We start from the raw sequence: 22,549 nt of genomic DNA, 5'->3' as shown, positions 1-22,549 counted from the left end.
GGTGGAGATTCCGATAAAGGGGTTAGCAGCCATTGCGATAATATAGAAACAGAAGGTGTCCAGGGAACCTCGTCATCGGGAAATGCTCAGCGAAGCAGTGGAAGGACTGGACTAACTGGCGTGGTTAACGTGAAGTCAATTAAGGAGTTACATGTAGATCAGTGGGTATTAGTGCGGCTCGGGATCGTGTGAAGAAACTGTTCATCGGAAGGATCGACACCGTGTATTATTCAGATGGGGATCTTGAGGTTTCTTTTCTAAGAAGAAAAAGTCTGCAGACAAATGTATTTGTTCACCCCAAAGAAGAAGACTGTGCATTAGTGGATTTCGACCAAATAGTTGGAGCACTTAATCAACCACAAACACTGCGAAGAGGTCTGCTCAAATTTGCGGCTGACGCCAGTGAATGGATCCCATAGTCAACAAAAGGAATTCTAGAGACGTTCTGTTCCGTATTTGAACTGTGTGTTGCATAGCTTTTGTTTTTAAACTGTAAAATTATGCTCCCAAATGGTGTAAACGTGATTGCGGTTTCTCAAATTTGTTTCATTGTTAAGCAAAACACGTGCATTTATAACTTTTCAAACATCCTGAGATGTTTAAGTTAAAATTTGTATTTTTTAAAACCTAATTAAAGTCCGAAACCAACCCTTTGGTTGGCTTATCTCGTTTATGCGTTGGTGTAAAGTAAATGTCCGAAGTCACCACCTCCTGTGGGGGGGGAATTCGGACAACTTTCAAACAAAAAAAAATCGCAGACTCTTATACATTTAAGACTTGTACTAATGCTGGCTGAACCCATATATTAAATGCAAACTGATAAGAAGAAAAAGTCCTTATTATATCAGATATTCTGAAGCACAGAAAGAAAAGACTACAAAAATCGTCCCAATTCACCCCAGCTTACGGTACGTGCAGAAAACTTGCCTTGGATGCCGCTGTCACATGCATGCCAAACGTCTGCGACCAACCCTACACGAAGTGCGCACGTGCCTGTACACAGCAGTGCAGTGGTGGCTGTCTAATCCAGATGCGCATCTCCGACTAAGGACAAGTGTTGATGTTTGTATTCTGTTTTTCACTTAGGTTCATGAAAGGGGATAGCGCGAACGCAGTCCCCCTGAGTAAAAATTACGCACCCGAGTCGCCCACATTTGGGGCGATCGCAGGGGTCAGCCCACCGAAGTGCAATGGGAAGGCCTCGCCCTGGGGGCACCGCCTGATTGATCACGGTAGCCCCTGTGCCAGGTAAGTATGATTTGATCTGCCTCACCACTCAAACTGGTGAAAGACGGCCCGTGTCCGGCTTGGGCGAACCGCAAATGGCTGGCCGTCTTGGCCCGGCACAAAACGCACGAAGTGCGCACGAGACTTGAGTGGGTGTTATGTCTCTCGTCAAATACGAGCTTTCCTCACTTTCCTTTGGCACCCAATCTCTGTCAGTGTTAAAACCTTTTTCACTCCTTTGGTTATATTCTGTCCATCAGTACCGTAAATTGGGGTGACTTCGGACAACGTGGTGAATTCGGACAGTGAGCCAATAAAAGTATACAATAGTATCGTTACTGTTGCAAAAGATGTATTCCCACGGCTACTTCATGAACTTTCAGAGAAATTATCTACCACTCAGAGCGAAAATGTAAAATCTGCGTTTAAAAAGTGCGGCATTGTCCCTCACGACCCAACCCCTGTTCTTGATAGGATTCCCAGGGAAACCGAGAAAACTCCTGAAGGAGCAGGAGGCCATGGAGTGGATGGCGCATTAATAGCGTTGTTGAAAGACATGCGTGGTGCAGATTGTAAACAGCCAAAGAAACGAGCAAAGCGTCTTCGTGTTGAGCCGGGAAAAAGTGTTTCTTCAGAGGATTTATCCCACAATGATGATGACAACGGTGAAACTAGTGACTCCGAGGAAACAAGTTCAGGAGAAGAGCAATCTACAGAAGCGTCGTCTGAGAGCACAGAAGGTGGAGATTCCGATAAAGGGGTTAGCAGCCATTGCGATAATATAGAAACAGAAGGTGTCCAGGGAACCTCGTCATCGGGAAATGCTCAGCGAAGCAGTGGAAGGACTGGACTAACTGGCGTGGTTAACGTGAAGTCAATTAAGGAGTTACATGTAGATCAGTGGGTATTAGTGCGGCTCGGGGATCGTGTGAAGAAACTGTTCATCGGAAGGATCGACACCGTGTATTATTCAGATGGGGATCTTGAGGTTTCTTTTCTAAGAAGAAAAAGTCTGCAGACAAATGTATTTGTTCACCCCAAAGAAGAAGACTGTGCATTAGTGGATTTCGACCAAATAGTTGGAGCACTTAATCAACCACAAACACTGCGAAGAGGTCTGCTCAAATTTGCGGCTGACGCCAGTGAATGGATCCCATAGTCAACAAAAGGAATTCTAGAGACGTTCTGTTCCGTATTTGAACTGTGTGTTGCATAGCTTTTGTTTTTAAACTGTAAAATTATGCTCCCAAATGGTGTAAACGTGATTGCGGTTTCTCAAATTTGTTTCATTGTTAAGCAAAACACGTGCATTTATAACTTTTCAAACATCCTGAGATGTTTAAGTTAAAATTTGTATTTTTTAAAAACCTAATTAAAGTCCGAAACCAACCCTTTGGTTGGCTTATCTCGTTTATGTGTTGGTGTAAAGTAAATGTCCGAAGTCACCACCTCCTGTGGGGGGGGGGGGGAATTCGGACAACTTTCAAACAACAAAAAATCGCAGACTCTTATACATTTAAGACTTGTACTAATGCTGGCTGAACCCATATATTAAATGCAAACTGATAAGAAGAAAAAGTCCTTATTATATCAGATATTCTGAAGCACAGAAAGAAAAGACTACAAAAATCGTCCCAATTCACCCCAGCTTACGGTACGTGCAGAAAACTTGCCTTGGATGCCGCTGTCACATGCATGCCAAACGTCTGCGACCAACCCTACACGAAGTGCGCACGTGCCTGTACACAGCAGTGCAGTGGTGGCTGTCTAATCCAGATGCGCATCTCCGACTAAGGACAAGTGTTGATGTTTGTATTCTGTTTTTCACTTAGGTTCATGAAAGGGGATAGCGCGAACGCAGTCCCCCTGAGTAAAAATTACGCACCCGAGTCGCCCACATTTGGGGCGATCGCAGGGGTCAGCCCACCGAAGTGCAATGGGAAGGCCTCGCCCTGGGGGCACCGCCTGATTGATCACGGTAGCCCCTGTGCCAGGTAAGTATGATTTGATCTGCCTCACCACTCAAACTGGTGAAAGACGGCCCGTGTCCGGCTTGGGCGAACCGCAAATGGCTGGCCGTCTTGGCCCGGCACAAAACGCACGAAGTGCGCACGAGACTTGAGTGGGTGTTCTGTCTCTCGTCAAATACGAGCTTTCCTCACTTTCCTTTGGCACCCAATCTCTGTCAGTGTTAAAACCTTTTTCACTCCTTTGGTTATATTCTGTCCATCAGTACCGTAAATTGGGGTGACTTCGGACAGTGAGCCAATAAAAGTATAGAATAGTATCGTTACTGTTGCAAAAGATGTATTCCCACGGCTACTTCATGAACTTTCAGAGAAATTATCTACCACTCAGAGCGAAAATGTAAAATCTGCGTTTAAAAAGTGCGGCATTGTCCCTCACGACCCAACCCCTGTTCTTGATAGGATTCCCAGGGAAACCGAGAAAACTCCTGAAGGAGCAGGAGGCCATGGAGTGGATGGCGCATTAATAGCGTTGTTGAAAGACATGCGTGGTGCAGATTGTAAACAGCCAAAGAAACGAGCAAAGCGTCTTCGTGTTGAGCCGGGAAAAAGTGTTTCTTCAGAGGATTTATCCCACAATGATGACGACAACGGTGAAACTAGTGACTCCGAGGAAACAAGTTCAGGAGAAGAGCAATCTACAGAAGCGTCGTCTGAGAGCACAGAAGGTGGAGATTCCGATAAAGGGGTTAGCAGCCATTGCGATAATATAGAAACAGAAGGTGTCCAGGGAACCTCGTCATCGGGAAATGCTCAGCGAAGCAGTGGAAGGACTGGACTAACTGGCGTGGTTAACGTGAAGTCAATTAAGGAGTTACATGTAGATCAGTGGGTATTAGTGCGGCTCGGGGATCGTGTGAAGAAACTGTTCATCGGAAGGATCGACACCGTGTATTATTCAGATGGGGATCTTGAGGTTTCTTTTCTAAGAAGAAAAAGTCTGCAGACAAATGTATTTGTTCACCCCAAAGAAGAAGACTGTGCATTAGTGGATTTCGACCAAATAGTTGGAGCACTTAATCAACCACAAACACTGCGAAGAGGTCTGCTCAAATTTGCGGCTGACGCCAGTGAATGGATCCCATAGTCAACAAAAGGAATTCTAGAGACGTTCTGTTCCGTATTTGAACTGTGTGTTGCATAGCTTTTGTTTTTAAACTGTAAAATTATGCTCCCAAATGGTGTAAACATGATTGCGGTTTCTCAAATTTGTTTCATTGTTAAGCAAAACACGTGCATTTATAACTTTTCAAACATCCTGAGATGTTTAAGTTAAAATTTGTATTTTTTAAAAACCTAATTAAAGTCCGAAACCAACCCTTTGTTTGGCTTATCTCGTTTATGCGTTGGTGTAAAGTAAATGTCCGAAGTCACCACCTCCTGTGGGGGGGGAATTCGGACAACTTTCAAACAAAAAAAAATCGCAGACTCTTATACATTTAAGACTTGTACTAATGCTGGCTGAACCCATATATTAAATGCAAACTGATAAGAAGAAAAAGTCCTTATTATATCAGATATTCTGAAGCACAGAAAGAAAAGACTACAAAAATCGTCCCAATTCACCCCAGCTCACGGTACGTGCAGAAAACTTGCCTTGGATGCCGCTGTCACATGCATGCCAAACGTCTGCGACCAACCCTACACGAAGTGCGCACGTGCCTGTACACAGCAGTGCAGTGGTGGCTGTCTAATCCAGATGCGCATCTCCGACTAAGGACAAGTGTTGATGTTTGTATTCTGTTTTTCACTTAGGTTCATGAAAGGGGATAGCGCGAACGCAGTCCCCCTGAGTAAAAATTACGCACCCGAGTCGCCCACATTTGGGGCGATCGCAGGGGTCAGCCCACCGAAGTGCAATGGGAAGGCCTCGCCCTGGGGGCACCGCCTGATTGATCACGGTAGCCCCTGTGCCAGGTAAGTATGATTTGATCTGCCTCACCACTCAAACTGGTGAAAGACGGCCCGTGTCCGGCTTGGGCGAACCGCAAATGGCTGGCCGTCTTGGCCCGGCACAAAACGCACGAAGTGCGCACGAGACTTGAGTGGGTGTTCTGTCTCTCGTCAAATACGAGCTTTCCTCACTTTCCTTTGGCACCCAATCTCTGTCAGTGTTAAAACCTTTTTCACTCCTTTGGTTATATTCTGTCCATCAGTACCGTAAATTGGGGTGACTTCGGACAACGTGGTGAATTCGGACAGTGAGCCAATAAAAGTATACAATAGTATCGTTACTGTTGCAAAAGATGTATTCCCACGGCTACTTCATGAACTTTCAGAGAAATTATCTACCACTCAGAGCGAAAATGTAAAATCTGCGTTTAAAAAGTGCGGCATTGTCCCTCACGACCCAACCCCTGTTCTTGATAGGATTCCCAGGGAAACCGAGAAAACTCCTGAAGGAGCAGGAGGCCATGGAGTGGATGGCGCATTAATAGCGTTGTTGAAAGACATGCGTGGTGCAGATTGTAAACAGCCAAAGAAACGAGCAAAGCGTCTTCGTGTTGAGCCGGGAAAAAGTGTTTCTTCAGAGGATTTATCCCACAATGATGATGACAACGGTGAAACTAGTGACTCCGAGGAAACAAGTTCAGGAGAAGAGCAATCTACAGAAGCGTCGTCTGAGAGCACAGAAGGTGGAGATTCCGATAAAGGGGTTAGCAGCCATTGCGATAATATAGAAACAGAAGGTGTCCAGGGAACCTCGTCATCGGGAAATGCTCAGCGAAGCAGTGGAAGGACTGGACTAACTGGCGTGGTTAACGTGAAGTCAATTAAGGAGTTACATGTAGATCAGTGGGTATTAGTGCGGCTCGGGGATCGTGTGAAGAAACTGTTCATCGGAAGGATCGACACCGTGTATTATTCAGATGGGGATCTTGAGGTTTCTTTTCTAAGAAGAAAAAGTCTGCAGACAAATGTATTTGTTCACCCCAAAGAAGAAGACTGTGCATTAGTGGATTTCGACCAAATAGTTGGAGCACTTAATCAACCACAAACACTGCGAAGAGGTCTGCTCAAATTTGCGGCTGACGCCAGTGAATGGATGCCATAGTCAACAAAAGGAATTCTAGAGACGTTCTGTTCCGTATTTGAACTGTGTGTTGCATAGCTTTTGTTTTAAAACTGTAAAATTATGCTCCCAAATGGTGTAAACGTGATTGCGGTTTCTCAAATTTGTTTCATTGTTAAGCAAAACACGTGCATTTATAACTTTTCAAACATCCTGAGATGTTTAAGTTAAAATTTGTATTTTTTAAAAACCTAATTAAAGTCCGAAACCAACCCTTTGGTTGGCTTATCTCGTTTATGCGTTGGTGTAAAGTAAATGTCCGAAGTCACCACCTCCTGTGGGGGGGGAATTCGGACAACTTTCAAACAAAAAAAAATCGCAGACTCTTATACATTTAAGACTTGTACTAATGCTGGCTGAACCCATATATTAAATGCAAACTGATAAGAAGAAAAAGTCCTTATTATATCAGATATTCTGAAGCACAGAAAGAAAAGACTACAAAAATCGTCCCAATTCACCCCAGCTTACGGTACGTGCAGAAAACTTGCCTTGGATGCCGCTGTCACATGCATGCCAAACGTCTGCGACCAACCCTACACGAAGTGCGCACGTGCCTGTACACAGCAGTGCAGTGGTGGCTGTCTAATCCAGATGCGCATCTCCGACTAAGGACAAGTGTTGATGTTTGTATTCTGTTTTTCACTTAGGTTCATGAAAGGGGATAGCGCGAACGCAGTCCCCCTGAGTAAAAATTACGCACCCGAGTCGCCCACATTTGGGGCGATCGCAGGGGTCAGCCCACCGAAGTGCAATGGGAAGGCCTCGCCCTGGGGGCACCGCCTGATTGATCACGGTAGCCCCTGTGCCAGGTAAGTATGATTTGATCTGCCTCACCACTCAAACTGGTGAAAGACGGCCCGTGTCCGGCTTGGGCGAACCGCAAATGGCTGGCCGTCTTGGCCCGGCACAAAACGCACGAAGTGCGCACGAGACTTGAGTGGGTGTTCTGTCTCTCGTCAAATACGAGCTTTCCTCACTTTCCTTTGGCACCCAATCTCTGTCAGTGTTAAAACCTTTTTCACTCCTTTGGTTATATTCTGTCCATCAGTACCGTAAATTGGGGTGACTTCGGACAACGTGGTGAATTCGGACAGTGAGCCAATAAAAGTATAGAATAGTATCGTTACTGTTGCAAAAGATGTATTCCCACGGCTACTTCATGAACTTTCAGAGAAATTATCTACCACTCAGAGCGAAAATGTAAAATCTGCGTTTAAAAAGTGCGGCATTGTCCCTCACGACCCAACCCCTGTTCTTGATAGGATTCCCAGGGAAACCGAGAAAACTCCTGAAGGAGCAGGAGGCCATGGAGTGGATGGCGCATTAATAGCGTTGTTGAAAGACATGCGTGGTGCAGATTGTAAACAGCCAAAGAAACGAGCAAAGCGTCTTCGTGTTGAGCCGGGAAAAAGTGTTTCTTCAGAGGATTTATCCCACAATGATGATGACAACGGTGAAACTAGTGACTCCGAGGAAACAAGTTCAGGAGAAGAGCAATCTACAGAAGCGTCGTCTGAGAGCACAGAAGGTGGAGATTCCGATAAAGGGGTTAGCAGCCATTGCGATAATATAGAAACAGAAGGTGTCCAGGGAACCTCGTCATCGGGAAATGCTCAGCGAAGCAGTGGAAGGACTGGACTAACTGGCGTGGTTAACGTGAAGTCAATTAAGGAGTTACATGTAGATCAGTGGGTATTAGTGCGGCTCGGGGATCGTGTGAAGAAACTGTTCATCGGAAGGATCGACACCGTGTATTATTCAGATGGGGATCTTGAGGTTTCTTTTCTAAGAAGAAAAAGTCTGCAGACAAATGTATTTGTTCACCCCAAAGAAGAAGACTGTGCATTAGTGGATTTCGACCAAATAGTTGGAGCACTTAATCAACCACAAACACTGCGAAGAGGTCTGCTCAAATTTGCGGCTGACGCCAGTGAATGGATCCCATAGTCAACAAAAGGAATTCTAGAGACGTTCTGTTCCGTATTTGAACTGTGTGTTGCATAGCTTTTGTTTTAAAACTGTAAAATTATGCTCCCAAATGGTGTAAACGTGATTGCGGTTTCTCAAATTTGTTTCATTGTTAAGCAAAACACGTGCATTTATAACTTTTCAAACATCCTGAGATGTTTAAGTTAAAATTTGTATTTTTTAAAAACCTAATTAAAGTCCGAAACCAACCCTTTGGTTGGCTTATCTCGTTTATGTGTTGGTGTAAAGTAAATGTCCGAAGTCACCACCTCCTGTGGGGGGGGAATTCGGACAACTTTCAAACAAAAAAAAAATCGCAGACTCTTATACATTTAAGACTTGTACTAATGCTGGCTGAACCCATATATTAAATGCAAACTGATAAGAAGAAAAAGTCCTTATTATATCAGATATTCTGAAGCACAGAAAGAAAAGACTACAAAAATCGTCCCAATTCACCCCAGCTTACGGTACGTGCAGAAAACTTGCCTTGGATGCCGCTGTCACATGCATGCCAAACGTCTGCGACCAACCCTACACGAAGTGCGCACGTGCCTGTACACAGCAGTGCAGTGGTGGCTGTCTAATCCAGATGCGCATCTCCGACTAAGGACAAGTGTTGATGTTTGTATTCTGTTTTTCACTTAGGTTCATGAAAGGGATAGCGCGAACGCAGTCCCCCTGAGTAAAAATTACGCACCCGAGTCGCCCACATTTGGGGCGATCGCAGGGGTCAGCCACCGAAGTGCAATGGGAAGGCCTCGCCCTGGGGGCACCGCCTGATTGAATCACGGTAGCCCCTGTGCCAGGTAAGTATGATTTGATCTGCCTCACCACTCAAACTGGTGAAAGACGGCCCGTGTCCGGCTGGGCGAACCGCAAATGGCTGGCCGTCTTGGCCCGGCACAAAACGCACGAAGTGCGCACGAGACTTGAGTGGGTGTTCTGTCTCTCGTCAAATACGAGCTTTCCTCACTTCCTTTGGCACCCAATCTCTGTCAGTGTTAAAACCTTTTTCACTCCTTTGGTTATATTCTGCCCATCAGTACCGTAAATTGGGGTGACTTCGGACAACGTGGTGAATTCGGACAGTGAGCCAATAAAAGTATACAATAGTATCGTTACTGTTGCAAAAGATGTATTCCCACGGCTACTTCATGAACTTTCAGAGAAATTATCTACACTCAGAGCGAAAATGTAAAATCTGCGTTTAAAAAGTGCGGCATTGTCCCTCACGACCCAACCGCTGTTCTTGATAGGATTCCCAGGGAAACCGAGAAAACTCTGAAGGAGCAGGAGGCCATGGAGTGGATGGCGCATTAATAGCGTTGTTGAAAGACAATGCGTGGTGCAGATTGTAAACAGCCAAAGAAACGAGCCAAAGCGTCTTCGTGTTGAGCGGGGAAAAAAGTGTTTCTTCAGAGGATTTATCCACAATGATGATGACAACGGTGAAACTAGTGACTCCGAGGAAACAAGTTCAGGAGAAGAGCAATCTACAGAAGCGTCGTCTGAGAGCACAGAAGGTGGAGATTCCGATAAAGGGGTTAGCAGCCATTGCGATAATATAGAAACAGAAGGTGTCCAGGGAACCTCGTCATCGGGAAATGCTCAGCGAAGCAGTGGAAGGACTGGACTAACTGGCCGTGGTTAACGTGAAGTCAATTAAGGAGTTACATGTAGATCAGTGGGTATTAGTGCGGCTCGGGGATCGTGTGAAGAAACTGTTCATCGGAAGGATCGACACCGTGTATTATTCAGATGGGGATTTTGAGTGTTTCTTTTCTAAGAAGAAAAAGTCTGCAGACAAATGTATTTGTTCACCCCAAAGAAGAAGACTGTGCATTAGTGGATTTCGACCAAATAGTTGGAGCACTTAATCAACCACAAACACTGCGAAGAGGTCTGCTCAATTTGCGGCTGACGCCAGTGAATGGATCCCATAGTCAACAAAAGGAATTCTAGAGACGTTCTGTTCCGTATTTGAACTGTGTGTTGCATAGCTTTTGTTTTTAACTGTAAAATTATGCTCCCAAATGGTGTAAACGTGGATTGCGGTTCTCAAATTTGTTTCATTGTTAAGCAAAACACGTGCATTTATAACTTTTCAAACATCCTGAGATGTTTAAGTTAAAATTTGTATTTTTAAAAACCTAATTAAAGTCCGAAACCAACCCTTTGTTTGGCTTATCTCGTTTATGCGTTGGTGTAAAGTAAATGTCCGAAGTCACCACCTCCTGTGGGGGGGGGAATTCGGACAACTTTCAAACAAAAAAAATCGCAGACTCTTATACATTTAAGACTTGTACTAATGCTGGCTGAACCCATATATTAAATGCAAACTGATAAGAAGAAAAAGTCCTTATTATATCAGATATTCTGAAGCACAGAAAGAAAAAGACTACTAAAATCGTCCCAATTCACCCCAGCTTACGGTACGTGCAGAAAACTTGCTTGGATGCCGCTGTCACATGCATCGCCAAACGTCTGCGACCAACCCTACACGAAGTGCGCACGTGCCTGTACACAGCAGTGCAGTGGTGGGCTGTCTAATCCAGATGCGCATCTCCGACTAAGGACAAGTGTTGATGTTTGTATTCTGTTTTTCACTTAGGTTCATGAAAGGGGATAGCGCGAACGCAGTCCCCCTGAGTAAAAATTACGCACCCGAGTCGCCCACATTTGGGGCGATCGCAGGGGTCAGCCCACCGAAGTGCAATGGGAAGGCCTCGCCCTGGGGGCACCGCCAGATTGATCACGGTAGCCCCTGTGCCAGGTAAGTATGATTTGATCTGCCTCACCACTCAAACTGGTGAAAGACGGCCCGTGTCCGGCTTGGGCGAACCGCAAATGGCTGGCCGTCTTGGCCCGGCACAAAACGCACGAAGTGCGCACGAGACTTGAGTGGGTGTTCTGTCTCTCGTCAAATACGAGCTTTCCTCACTTTCCTTTGGCACCCAATCTCTGTCAGTGTTAAAACCTTTTTCACTCCTTTGGTTATATTCTGTCCATCAGTACCGTAAATTGGGGTGACTTCGGACAACGTGGTGAATTCGGACAGTGAGCCAATAAAAGTATACAATAGTATCGTTACTGTTGCAAAAGATGTATTCCCACGGCTACTTCATGAACTTTCAGAGAAATTATCTACCACTCAGAGCGAAAATGTAAAATCTGCGTTTAAAAAGTGCGGCATTGTCCCTCACGACCCAACCCCTGTTCTTGATAGGATTCCCAGGGAAACCGAGAAAACTCCTGAAGGAGCAGGAGGCCATGGAGTGGATGGCGCATTAATAGCGTTGTTGAAAGACATGCGTGGTGCAGATTGTAAACAGCCAAAGAAACGAGCAAAGCGTCTTCGTGTTGAGCCGGGAAAAAGTGTTTCTTCAGAGGATTTATCCCACAATGATGATGACAACGGTGAAACTAGTGACTCCGAGGAAACAAGTTCAGGAGAAGAGCAATCTACAGAAGCGTCGTCTGAGAGCACAGAAGGTGGAGATTCCGATAAAGGGGTTAGCAGCCATTGCGATAATATAGAAACAGAAGGTGTCCAGGGAACCTCGTCATCGGGAAATGCTCAGCGAAGCAGTGGAAGGACTGGACTAACTGGCGTGGTTAACGTGAAGTCAATTAAGGAGTTACATGTAGATCAGTGGGTATTAGTGCGGCTCGGGGATCGTGTGAAGAAACTGTTCATCGGAAGGATCGACACCGTGTATTATTCAGATGGGGATCTTGAGGTTTCTTTTCTAAGAAGAAAAAGTCTGCAGACAAATGTATTTGTTCACCCCAAAGAAGAAGACTGTGCATTAGTGGATTTCGACCAAATAGTTGGAGCACTTAATCAACCACAAACACTGCGAAGAGGTCTGCTCAAATTTGCGGCTGACGCCAGTGAATGGATCCCATAGTCAACAAAAGGAATTCTAGAGACGTTCTGTTCCGTATTTGAACTGTGTGTTGCATAGCTTTTGTTTTTAAACTGTAAAATTATGCTCCCAAATGGTGTAAACGTGATTGCGGTTTCTCAAATTTGTTTCATTGTTAAGCAAAACACGTGCATTTATAACTTTTCAAACATCCTGAGATGTTTAAGTTAAAATTTGTATTTTTTAAAAACCTAATTAAAGTCCGAAACCAACCCTTTGGTTGGCTTATCTCGTTTATGTGTTGGTGTAAAGTAAATGTCCGAAGTCACCACCTCCTGTGGGGGGGGGGAATTCGGACAACTTTCAAACAAAAAAAAATCGCAGACTCTTATACATTTAAGACTTGTACTAATGCTGGCTGAACCCATATATTAAATGCAAACTGATAAGAAGAAAAAGTCCTTATTATATCAGATATTCTGAAGCACAGAAAGAAAAGACTACAAAAATCGTCCCAATTCACCCCAGCTTACGGTACGTGCAGAAAACTTGCCTTGGATGCCGCTGTCACATGCATGCCAAACGTCTGCGACCAACCCTACACGAAGTGCGCACGTGCCTGTACACAGCAGTGCAGTGGTGGCTGTCTAATCCAGATGCGCATCTCCGACTAAGGACAAGTGTTGATGTTTGTATTCTGTTTTTCACTTAGGTTCATGAAAGGGGATAGCGCGAACGCAGTCCCCCTGAGTAAAAATTACGCACCCGAGTCGCCCACATTTGGGGCGATCGCAGGGGTCAGCCCACCGAAGTGCAATGGGAAGGCCTCGCCCTGGGGGCACCGCCTGATTGATCACGGTAGCCCCTGTGCCAGGTAAGTATGATTTGATCTGCCTCACCACTCAAACTGGTGAAAGACGGCCCGTGTCCGGCTTGGGCGAACCGCAAATGGCTGGCCGTCTTGGCCCGGCACAAAACGCACGAAGTGCGCACGAGACTTGAGTGGGTGTTCTGTCTCTCGTCAAATACGAGCTTTCCTCACTTTCCTTTGGCACCCAATCTCTGTCAGTGTTAAAACCTTTTTCACTCCTTTGGTTATATTCTGTCCATCAGTACCGTAAATTGGGGTGACTTCGGACAACGTGGTGAATTCGGACAGTGAGCCAATAAAAGTATACAATAGTATCGTTACTGTTGCAAAAGATGTATTCCCACGGCTACTTCATGAACTTTCAGAGAAATTATCTACCACTCAGAGCGAAAATGTAAAATCTGCGTTTAAAGAGTGCGGCATTGTCCCTCACGACCCAACCCCTGTTCTTGATAGGATTCCTAGGGAAACCGAGAAAACTCCCGAAGGAGCAGGAGGCCATGGAGTGGATGGCGCATTAATAGCGTTGTTGAAAGACATGCGTGGTGCAGATTGTAAACAGCCAAAGAAACGAGCAAAGCGTCTTCGTGTTGAGCCGGGAAAAAGTGTTTCTTCAGAGGATTTATCCCACAATGATGATGACAACGGTGAAACTAGTGACTCCGAGGAAACAAGTTCAGGAGAAGAGCAATCTACAGAAGCGTCGTCTGAGAGCACAGAAGGTGGAGATTCCGATAAAGGGGTTAGCAGCCATTGCGATAATATAGAAACAGAAGGTGTCCAGGGAACCTCGTCATCGGGAAATGCTCAGCGAAGCAGTGGAAGGACTGGACTAACTGGCGTGGTTAACGTGAAGTCAATTAAGGAGTTACATGTAGATCAGTGGGTATTAGTGCGGCTCGGGGATCGTGTGAAGAAACTGTTCATCGGAAGGATCGACACCGTGTATTATTCAGATGGGGATCTTGAGGTTTCTTTTCTAAGAAGAAAAAGTCTGCAGACAAATGTATTTGTTCACCCCAAAGAAGAAGACTGTGCATTAGTGGATTTCGACCAAATAGTTGGAGCACTTAATCAACCACAAACACTGCGAAGAGGTCTGCTCAAATTTGCGGCTGACGCCAGTGAATGGATCCCATAGTCAACAAAAGGAATTCTAGAGACGTTCTGTTCCGTATTTGAACTGTGTGTTGCATAGCTTTTGTTTTTAAACTGTAAAATTATGCTCCCAAATGGTGTAAACGTGATTGCGGTTTCTCAAATTTGTTTCATTGTTAAGCAAAACACGTGCATTTATAACTTTTCAAACATCCTGAGATGTTTAAGTTAAAATTTGTATTTTTTAAAAACCTAATTAAAGTCCGAAACCAACCCTTTGGTTGGCTTATCTCGTTTATGTGTTGGTGTAAAGTAAATGTCCGAAGTCACCACCTCCTGTGGGGGGGGGGGGGGGGAATTCGGACAACTTTCAAACAAAAAAAAATCGCAGACTCTTATACATTTAAGACTTGTACTAATGCTGGCTGAACCCATATATTAAATGCAAACTGATAAGAAGAAAAAGTCCTTATTATATCAGATATTCTGAAGCACAGAAAGAAAAGACTACAAAAATCGTCCCAATTCACCCCAGCTTACGGTACGTGCAGAAAACTTGCCTTGGATGCCGCTGTCACATGCATGCCAAACGTCTGCGACCAACCCTACACGAAGTGCGCACGTGCCTGTACACAGCAGTGCAGTGGTGGCTGTCTAATCCAGATGCGCATCTCCGACTAAGGACAAGTGTTGATGTTTGTATTCTGTTTTTCACTTAGGTTCATGAAAGGGGATAGCGCGAACGCAGTCCCCCTGAGTAAAAATTACGCACCCGAGTCGCCCACATTTGGGGCGATCGCAGGGGTCAGCCCACCGAAGTGCAATGGGAAGGCCTCGCCCTGGGGGCACCGCCTGATTGATCACGGTAGCCCCTGTGCCAGGTAAGTATGATTTGATCTGCCTCACCACTCAAACTGGTGAAAGACGGCCCGTGTCCGGCTTGGGCGAACCGCAAATGGCTGGCCGTCTTGGCCCGGCACAAAACGCACGAAGTGCGCACGAGACTTGAGTGGGTGTTCTGTCTCTCGTCAAATACGAGCTTTCCTCACTTTCCTTTGGCACCCAATCTCTGTCAGTGTTAAAACCTTTTTCACTCCTTTGGTTATATTCTGTCCATCAGTACCGTAAATTGGGGTGACTTCGGACAACGTGGTGAATTCGGACAGTGAGCCAATAAAAGTATACAATAGTATCGTTACTGTTGCAAAAGATGTATTCCCACGGCTACTTCATGAACTTTCAGAGAAATTATCTACCACTCAGAGCGAAAATGTAAAATCTGCGTTTAAAGAGTGCGGCATTGTCCCTCACGACCCAACCCCTGTTCTTGATAGGATTCCTAGGGAAACCGAGAAAACTCCCGAAGGAGCAGGAGGCCATGGAGTGGATGGCGCATTAATAGCGTTGTTGAAAGACATGCGTGGTGCAGATTGTAAACAGCCAAAGAAACGAGCAAAGCGTCTTCGTGTTGAGCCGGGAAAAAGTGTTTCTTCAGAGGATTTATCCCACAATGATGATGACAACGGTGAAACTAGTGACTCCGAGGAAACAAGTTCAGGAGAAGAGCAATCTACAGAAGCGTCGTCTGAGAGCACAGAAGGTGGAGATTCCGATAAAGGGGTTAGCAGCCATTGCGATAATATAGAAACAGAAGGTGTCCAGGGAACCTCGTCATCGGGAAATGCTCAGCGAAGCAGTGGAAGGACTGGACTAACTGGCGTGGTTAACGTGAAGTCAATTAAGGAGTTACATGTAGATCAGTGGGTATTAGTGCGGCTCGGGGATCGTGTGAAGAAACTGTTCATCGGAAGGATCGACACCGTGTATTATTCAGATGGGGATCTTGAGGTTTCTTTTCTAAGAAGAAAAAGTCTGCAGACAAATGTATTTGTTCACCCCAAAGAAGAAGACTGTGCATTAGTGGATTTCGACCAAATAGTTGGAGCACTTAATCAACCACAAACACTGCGAAGAGGTCTGCTCAAATTTGCGGCTGACGCCAGTGAATGGATCCCATAGTCAACAAAAGGAATTCTAGAGACGTTCTGTTCCGTATTTGAACTGTGTGTTGCATAGCTTTTGTTTTTAAACTGTAAAATTATGCTCCCAAATGGTGTAAACGTGATTGCGGTTTCTCAAATTTGTTTCATTGTTAAGCAAAACACGTGCATTTATAACTTTTCAAACATCCTGAGATGTTTAAGTTAAAATTTGTATTTTTTAAAAACCTAATTAAAGTCCGAAACCAACCCTTTGGTTGGCTTATCTCGTTTATGTGTTGGTGTAAAGTAAATGTCCGAAGTCACCACCTCCTGTGGGGGGGGGGGGGGGGAATTCGGACAACTTTCAAACAAAAAAAAATCGCAGACTCTTATACATTTAAGACTTGTACTAATGCTGGCTGAACCCATATATTAAATGCAAACTGATAAGAAGAAAAAGTCCTTATTATATCAGATATTCTGAAGCACAGAAAGAAAAGACTACAAAAATCGTCCCAATTCACCCCAGCTTACGGTACGTGCAGAAAACTTGCCTTGGATGCCGCTGTCACATGCATGCCAAACGTCTACGACCAACCCTACACGAAGTGCGCACGTGCCTGTACACAGCAGTGCAGTGGTGGCTGTCTAATCCAGATGCGCATCTCCGACTAAGGACAAGTGTTGATGTTTGTATTCTGTTTTTCACTTAGGTTCATGAAAGGGGATAGCGCGAACGCAGTCCCCCTGAGTAAAAATTACGCACCCGAGTCGCCCACATTTGGGGCGATCGCAGGGGTCAGCCCACCGAAGTGCAATGGGAAGGCCTCGCCCTGGGGGCACCGCCTGATTGATCACGGTAGCCCCTGTGCCAGGTAAGTATGATTTGATCTGCCTCACCACTCAAACTGGTGAAAGACGGCCCGTGTCCGGCTTGGGCGAACCGCAAATGGCTGGCCGTCTTGGCCCGGCACAAAACGCACGAAGTGCGCACGAGACTTGAGTGGGTGTTCTGTCTCTCGTCAAATACGAGCTTTCCTCACCTTCCTTTGGCACCCAATCTCTGTCAGTGTTAAAACCTTTTTCACTCCTTTGGTTATATTCTGTCCATCAGTACCGTAAATTGGGGTGACTTCGGACAACGTGGTGAATTCGGACAGTGAGCCAATAAAAGTATACAATAGTATCGTTACTGTTGCAAAAGATGTATTCCCACGGCTACTTCATGAACTTTCAGAGAAATTATCTACCACTCAGAGCGAAAATGTAAAATCTGCGTTTAAAGAGTGCGGCATTGTCCCTCACGACCCAACCCCTGTTCTTGATAGGATTCCCAGGGAAATCGAGAAAACTCCCGAAGGAGCAGGAGGCCATGGAGTGGATGGCGCATTAATAGCGTTGTTGAAAGACATGCGTGGTGCAGATTGTAAACAGCCAAAGAAACGAGCAAAGCGTCTTCGTGTTGAGCCGGGAAAAAGTGTTTCTTCAGAGGATTTATCCCACAATGATGATGACAACGGTGAAACTAGTGACTCCGAGGAAACAAGTTCAGGAGAAGAGCAATCTACAGAAGCGTCGTCTGAGAGCACAGAAGGTGGAGATTCCGATAAAGGGGTTAGCAGCCATTGCGATAATATAGAAACAGAAGGTGTCCAGGGAACCTCGTCATCGGGAAATGCTCAGCGAAGCAGTGGAAGGACTGGACTAACTGGCGTGGTTAACGTGAAGTCAATTAAGGAGTTACATGTAGATCAGTGGGTATTAGTGCGGCTCGGGGATCGTGTGAAGAAACTGTTCATCGGAAGGATCGACACCGTGTATTATTCAGATGGGGATCTTGAGGTTTCTTTTCTAAGAAGAAAAAGTCTGCAGACAAATGTATTTGTTCACCCCAAAGAAGAAGACTGTGCATTAGTGGATTTCGACCAAATAGTTGGAGCACTTAATCAACCACAAACACTGCGAAGAGGTCTGCTCAAATTTGCGGCTGACGCCAGTGAATGGATCCCATAGTCAACAAAAGGAATTCTAGAGACGTTCTGTTCCGTATTTGAACTGTGTGTTGCATAGCTTTTGTTTTTAAACTGTAAAATTATGCTCCCAAATGGTGTAAACGTGATTGCGGTTTCTCAAATTTGTTTCATTGTTAAGCAAAACACGTGCATTTATAACTTTTCAAACATCCTGAGATGTTTAAGTTAAACTTTGTATTTTTTAAAAACCTAATTAAAGTCCGAAACCAACCCTTTGGTTGGCTTATCTCGTTTATGTGTTGGTGTAAAGTAAATGTCCGAAGTCACCACCTCCTGTGGGGGGGGGGGGAATTCGGACAACTTTCAAACAAAAAAAAATCGCAGACTCTTATACATTTAAGACTTGTACTAATGCTGGCTGAACCCATATATTAAATGCAAACTGATAAGAAGAAAAAGTCCTTATTATATCAGATATTCTGAAGCACAGAAAGAAAAGACTACAAAAATCGTCCCAATTCACCCCAGCTTACGGTACGTGCAGAAAACTTGCCTTGGATGCCGCTGTCACATGCATGCCAAACGCCTGCGACCAACCCTACACGAAGTGCGCACGTGCCTGTACACAGCAGTGCAGTGGTGGCTGTCTAATCCAGATGCGCATCTCCGACTAAGGACAAGTGTTGATGTTTGTATTCTGTTTTTCACTTAGGTTCATGAAAGGGGATAGCGCGAACGCAGTCCCCCTGAGTAAAAATTACGCACCCGAGTCGCCCACATTTGGGGCGATCGCAGGGGTCAGCCCACCGAAGTGCAATGGGAAGGCCTCGCCCTGGGGGCACCGCCTGATTGATCACGGTAGCCCCTGTGCCAGGTAAGTATGATTTGATCTGCCTCACCACTCAAACTGGTGAAAGACGGCCCGTGTCCGGCTTGGGCGAACCGCAAATGGCTGGCCGTCTTGGCCCGGCACAAAACGCACGAAGTGCGCACGAGACTTGAGTGGGTGTTCTGTCTCTCGTCAAATACGAGCTTTCCTCACTTTCCTTTGGCACCCAATCTCTGTCAGTGTTAAAACCTTTTTCACTCCTTTGGTTATATTCTGTCCATCAGTACCGTAAATTGGGGTGACTTCGGACAACGTGGTGAATTCGGACAGTGAGCCAATAAAAGTATACAATAGTATCGTTACTGTTGCAAAAGATGTATTCCCACGGCTACTTCATGAACTTTCAGAGAAATTATCTACCACTCAGAGCGAAAATGTAAAATCTGCGTTTAAAGAGTGCGGCATTGTCCCTCACGACCCAACCCCTGTTCTTGATAGGATTCCCAGGGAAACCGAGAAAACTCCTGAAGGAGCAGGAGGCCATGGAGTGGATGGCGCATTAATAGCGTTGTTGAAAGACATGCGTGGTGCAGATTGTAAACAGCCAAAGAAACGAGCAAAGCGTCTTCGTGTTGAGCCGGGAAAAGTGTTTCTTCAGAGGATTTATCCCACAATGATGATGACAACGGTGAAACTAGTGACTCCGAGGAAACAAGTTCAGGAGAAGAGCAATCTACAGAAGCGTCGTCTGAGAGCACAGAAGGTGGAGATTCCGATAAAGGGGTTAGCAGCCATTGCGATAATATAGAAACAGAAGGTGTCCAGGGAACCTCGTCATCGGGAAATGCTCAGCGAAGCAGTGGAAGGACTGGACTAACTGGCGTGGTTAACGTGAAGTCAATTAAGGAGTTACATGTAGATCAGTGGGTATTAGTGCGGCTCGGGGATCGTGTGAAGAAACTGTTCATCGGAAGGATCGACACCGTGTATTATTCAGATGGGGATCTTGAGGTTTCTTTTCTAAGAAGAAAAAGTCTGCAGACAAATGTATTTGTTCACCCCAAAGAAGAAGACTGTGCATTAGTGGATTTCGACCAAATAGTTGGAGCACTTAATCAACCACAAACACTGCGAAGAGGTCTGCTCAAATTTGCGGCTGACGCCAGTGAATGGATCCCATAGTCAACAAAAGGAATTCTAGAGACGTTCTGTTCCGTATTTGAACTGTGTGTTGCATAGCTTTTGTTTTTAAACTGTAAAATTATGCTCCCAAATGGTGTAAACGTGATTGCGGTTTCTCAAATTTGTTTCATTGTTAAGCAAAACACGTGCATTTATAACTTTTCAAACATCCTGAGATGTTTAAGTTAAAATTTGTATTTTTTAAAAACCTAATTAAAGTCCGAAACCAACCCTTTGGTTGGCTTATCTCGTTTATGTGTTGGTGTAAAGTAAATGTCCGAAGTCACCACCTCCTGTGGGGGGGGGGGGGGGGGGGGGAATTCGGAAAACTTTCAAACAAAAAAAAATCGCAGACTCTTATACATTTAAGACTTGTACTAATGCTGGCTGAACCCATATATTAAATGCAAACTGATAAGAAGAAAAAGTCCTTATTATATCAGATATTCTGAAGCACAGAAAGAAAAGACTACAAAAATCGTCCCAATTCACCCCAGCTTACGGTACGTGCAGAAAACTTGCCTTGGATGCCGCTGTCACATGCATGCCAAACGTCTGCGACCAACCCTACACGAAGTGCGCACGTGCCTGTACACAGCAGTGCAGTGGTGGCTGTCTAATCCAGATGCGCATCTCCGACTAAGGACAAGTGTTGATGTTTGTATTCTGTTTTTCACTTAGGTTCATGAAAGGGGATAGCGCGAACGCAGTCCCCCTGAGTAAAAATTACGCACCCGAGTCGCCCACATTTGGGGCGATCGCAGGGGTCAGCCCACCGAAGTGCAATGGGAAGGCCTCGCCCTGGGGGCACCGCCTGATTGATCACGGTAGCCCCTGTGCCAGGTAAGTATGATTTGATCTGCCTCACCACTCAAACTGGTGAAAGACGGCCCGTGTCCGGCTTGGGCGAACCGCAAATGGCTGGCCGTCTTGGCCCGGCACAAAACGCACGAAGTGCGCACGAGACTTGAGTGGGTGTTCTGTCTCTCGTCAAATACGAGCTTTCCTCACTTTCCTTTGGCACCCAATCTCTGTCAGTGTTAAAACCTTTTTCACTCCTTTGGTTATATTCTGTCCATCAGTACCGTAAATTGGGGTGACTTCGGACAACGTGGTGAATTCGGACAGTGAGCCAATAAAAGTATACAATAGTATCGTTACTGTTGCAAAAGATGTATTCCCACGGCTACTTCATGAACTTTCAGAGAAATTATCTACCACTCAGAGCGAAAATGTAAAATCTGCGTTTAAAGAGTGCGGCATTGTCCCTCACGACCCAACCCCTGTTCTTGATAGGATTCCCAGGGAAACCGAGAAAACTCCTGAAGGAGCAGGAGGCCATGGAGTGGATGGCGCATTAATAGCGTTGTTGAAAGACATGCGTGGTGCAGATTGTAAACAGCCAAAGAAACGAGCAAAGCGTCTTCGTGTTGAGCCGGGAAAAAGTGTTTCTTCAGAGGATTTATCCCACAATGATGATGACAACGGTGAAACTAGTGACTCCGAGGAAACAAGTTCAGGAGAAGAGCAATCTACAGAAGCGTCGTCTGAGAGCACAGAAGGTGGAGATTCCGATAAAGGGGTTAGCAGCCATTGCGATAATATAGAAACAGAAGGTGTCCAGGGAACCTCGTCATCGGGAAATGCTCAGCGAAGCAGTGGAAGGACTGGACTAACTGGCGTGGTTAACGTGAAGTCAATTAAGGAGTTACATGTAGATCAGTGGGTATTAGTGCGGCTCGGGGATCGTGTGAAGAAACTGTTCATCGGAAGGATCGACACCGTGTATTATTCAGATGGGGATCTTGAGGTTTCTTTTCTAAGAAGAAAAAGTCTGCAGACAAATGTATTTGTTCACCCCAAAGAAGAAGACTGTGCATTAGTGGATTTCGACCAAATAGTTGGAGCACTTAATCAACCACAAACACTGCGAAGAGGTCTGCTCAAATTTGCGGCTGACGCCAGTGAATGGATCCCATAGTCAACAAAAGGAATTCTAGAGACGTTCTGTTCCGTATTTGAACTGTGTGTTGCATAGCTTTTGTTTTTAAACTGTAAAATTATGCTCCCAAATGGTGTAAACGTGATTGCGGTTTCTCAAATTTGTTTCATTGTTAAGCAAAACACGTGCATTTATAACTTTTCAAACATCCTGAGATGTTTAAGTTAAAATTTGTATTTTTTAAAAACCTAATTAAAGTCCGAAACCAACCCTTTGGTTGGCTTATCTCGTTTATGTGTTGGTGTAAAGTAAATGTCCGAAGTCACCACCTCCTGTTGGGGGGGGGGGAAATCGGACAACTTTCAAACAAAAAAAAATCGCAGACTCTTATACATTTAAGACTTGTACTGATGCTGGCTGAACCCATATATTAAATGCAAACTGATAAGAAGAAAAAGTCCTTATTATATCAGATATTCTGAAGCACAGAAAGAAAAGACTA

At 45.2% G+C, this 22,549-nt stretch overlaps 11 non-coding genes across 11 annotated transcripts; all 11 read right to left on the bottom strand.

The window, feature by feature from the left end:
* Positions 1-1,094: 1,094 nt before the first annotated feature.
* On the bottom strand, positions 1,095-1,256 carry LOC135477290 (U1 spliceosomal RNA). Its single transcript, XR_010445177.1, has one exon. It is a non-coding gene; the product is annotated as a U1 spliceosomal RNA (small nuclear RNA).
* Positions 1,257-3,067: 1,811 nt separating this feature from the next.
* LOC135477289 (U1 spliceosomal RNA) lies at positions 3,068-3,229 on the bottom strand. Its single transcript, XR_010445176.1, has one exon. It is a non-coding gene; the product is annotated as a U1 spliceosomal RNA (small nuclear RNA).
* A 1,788-nt stretch (positions 3,230-5,017) lies between these two features.
* LOC135477288 (U1 spliceosomal RNA) lies at positions 5,018-5,179 on the bottom strand. Its single transcript, XR_010445175.1, has one exon. It is a non-coding gene; the product is annotated as a U1 spliceosomal RNA (small nuclear RNA).
* A 1,806-nt stretch (positions 5,180-6,985) lies between these two features.
* Positions 6,986-7,147, bottom strand: LOC135477286 (U1 spliceosomal RNA). Its single transcript, XR_010445173.1, has one exon. It is a non-coding gene; the product is annotated as a U1 spliceosomal RNA (small nuclear RNA).
* Positions 7,148-8,953: 1,806 nt separating this feature from the next.
* LOC135477296 (U1 spliceosomal RNA) lies at positions 8,954-9,115 on the bottom strand. Its single transcript, XR_010445183.1, has one exon. It is a non-coding gene; the product is annotated as a U1 spliceosomal RNA (small nuclear RNA).
* Positions 9,116-10,920: 1,805 nt separating this feature from the next.
* LOC135477293 (U1 spliceosomal RNA) lies at positions 10,921-11,082 on the bottom strand. Its single transcript, XR_010445180.1, has one exon. It is a non-coding gene; the product is annotated as a U1 spliceosomal RNA (small nuclear RNA).
* Positions 11,083-12,890: 1,808 nt separating this feature from the next.
* On the bottom strand, positions 12,891-13,052 carry LOC135477285 (U1 spliceosomal RNA). Its single transcript, XR_010445172.1, has one exon. It is a non-coding gene; the product is annotated as a U1 spliceosomal RNA (small nuclear RNA).
* Positions 13,053-14,866: 1,814 nt separating this feature from the next.
* On the bottom strand, positions 14,867-15,028 carry LOC135477284 (U1 spliceosomal RNA). Its single transcript, XR_010445171.1, has one exon. It is a non-coding gene; the product is annotated as a U1 spliceosomal RNA (small nuclear RNA).
* A 1,814-nt stretch (positions 15,029-16,842) lies between these two features.
* On the bottom strand, positions 16,843-17,004 carry LOC135477282 (U1 spliceosomal RNA). Its single transcript, XR_010445170.1, has one exon. It is a non-coding gene; the product is annotated as a U1 spliceosomal RNA (small nuclear RNA).
* A 1,810-nt stretch (positions 17,005-18,814) lies between these two features.
* On the bottom strand, positions 18,815-18,976 carry LOC135477281 (U1 spliceosomal RNA). The gene has a single exon (XR_010445169.1). It is a non-coding gene; the product is annotated as a U1 spliceosomal RNA (small nuclear RNA).
* A 1,818-nt stretch (positions 18,977-20,794) lies between these two features.
* LOC135477280 (U1 spliceosomal RNA) lies at positions 20,795-20,956 on the bottom strand. Its single transcript, XR_010445168.1, has one exon. It is a non-coding gene; the product is annotated as a U1 spliceosomal RNA (small nuclear RNA).
* Between the last annotated feature and the right edge of the window lie 1,593 nt (positions 20,957-22,549).

The sequence above is a fragment of the Liolophura sinensis genome, chromosome 10 (genome assembly GCF_032854445.1).
Source record: "Liolophura sinensis isolate JHLJ2023 chromosome 10, CUHK_Ljap_v2, whole genome shotgun sequence".
In the NCBI taxonomy this organism is placed as follows: Eukaryota; Metazoa; Mollusca; class Polyplacophora; order Chitonida; family Chitonidae; genus Liolophura; species Liolophura sinensis.
This window is presented reverse-complemented; position numbering and strand designations above follow the sequence as displayed.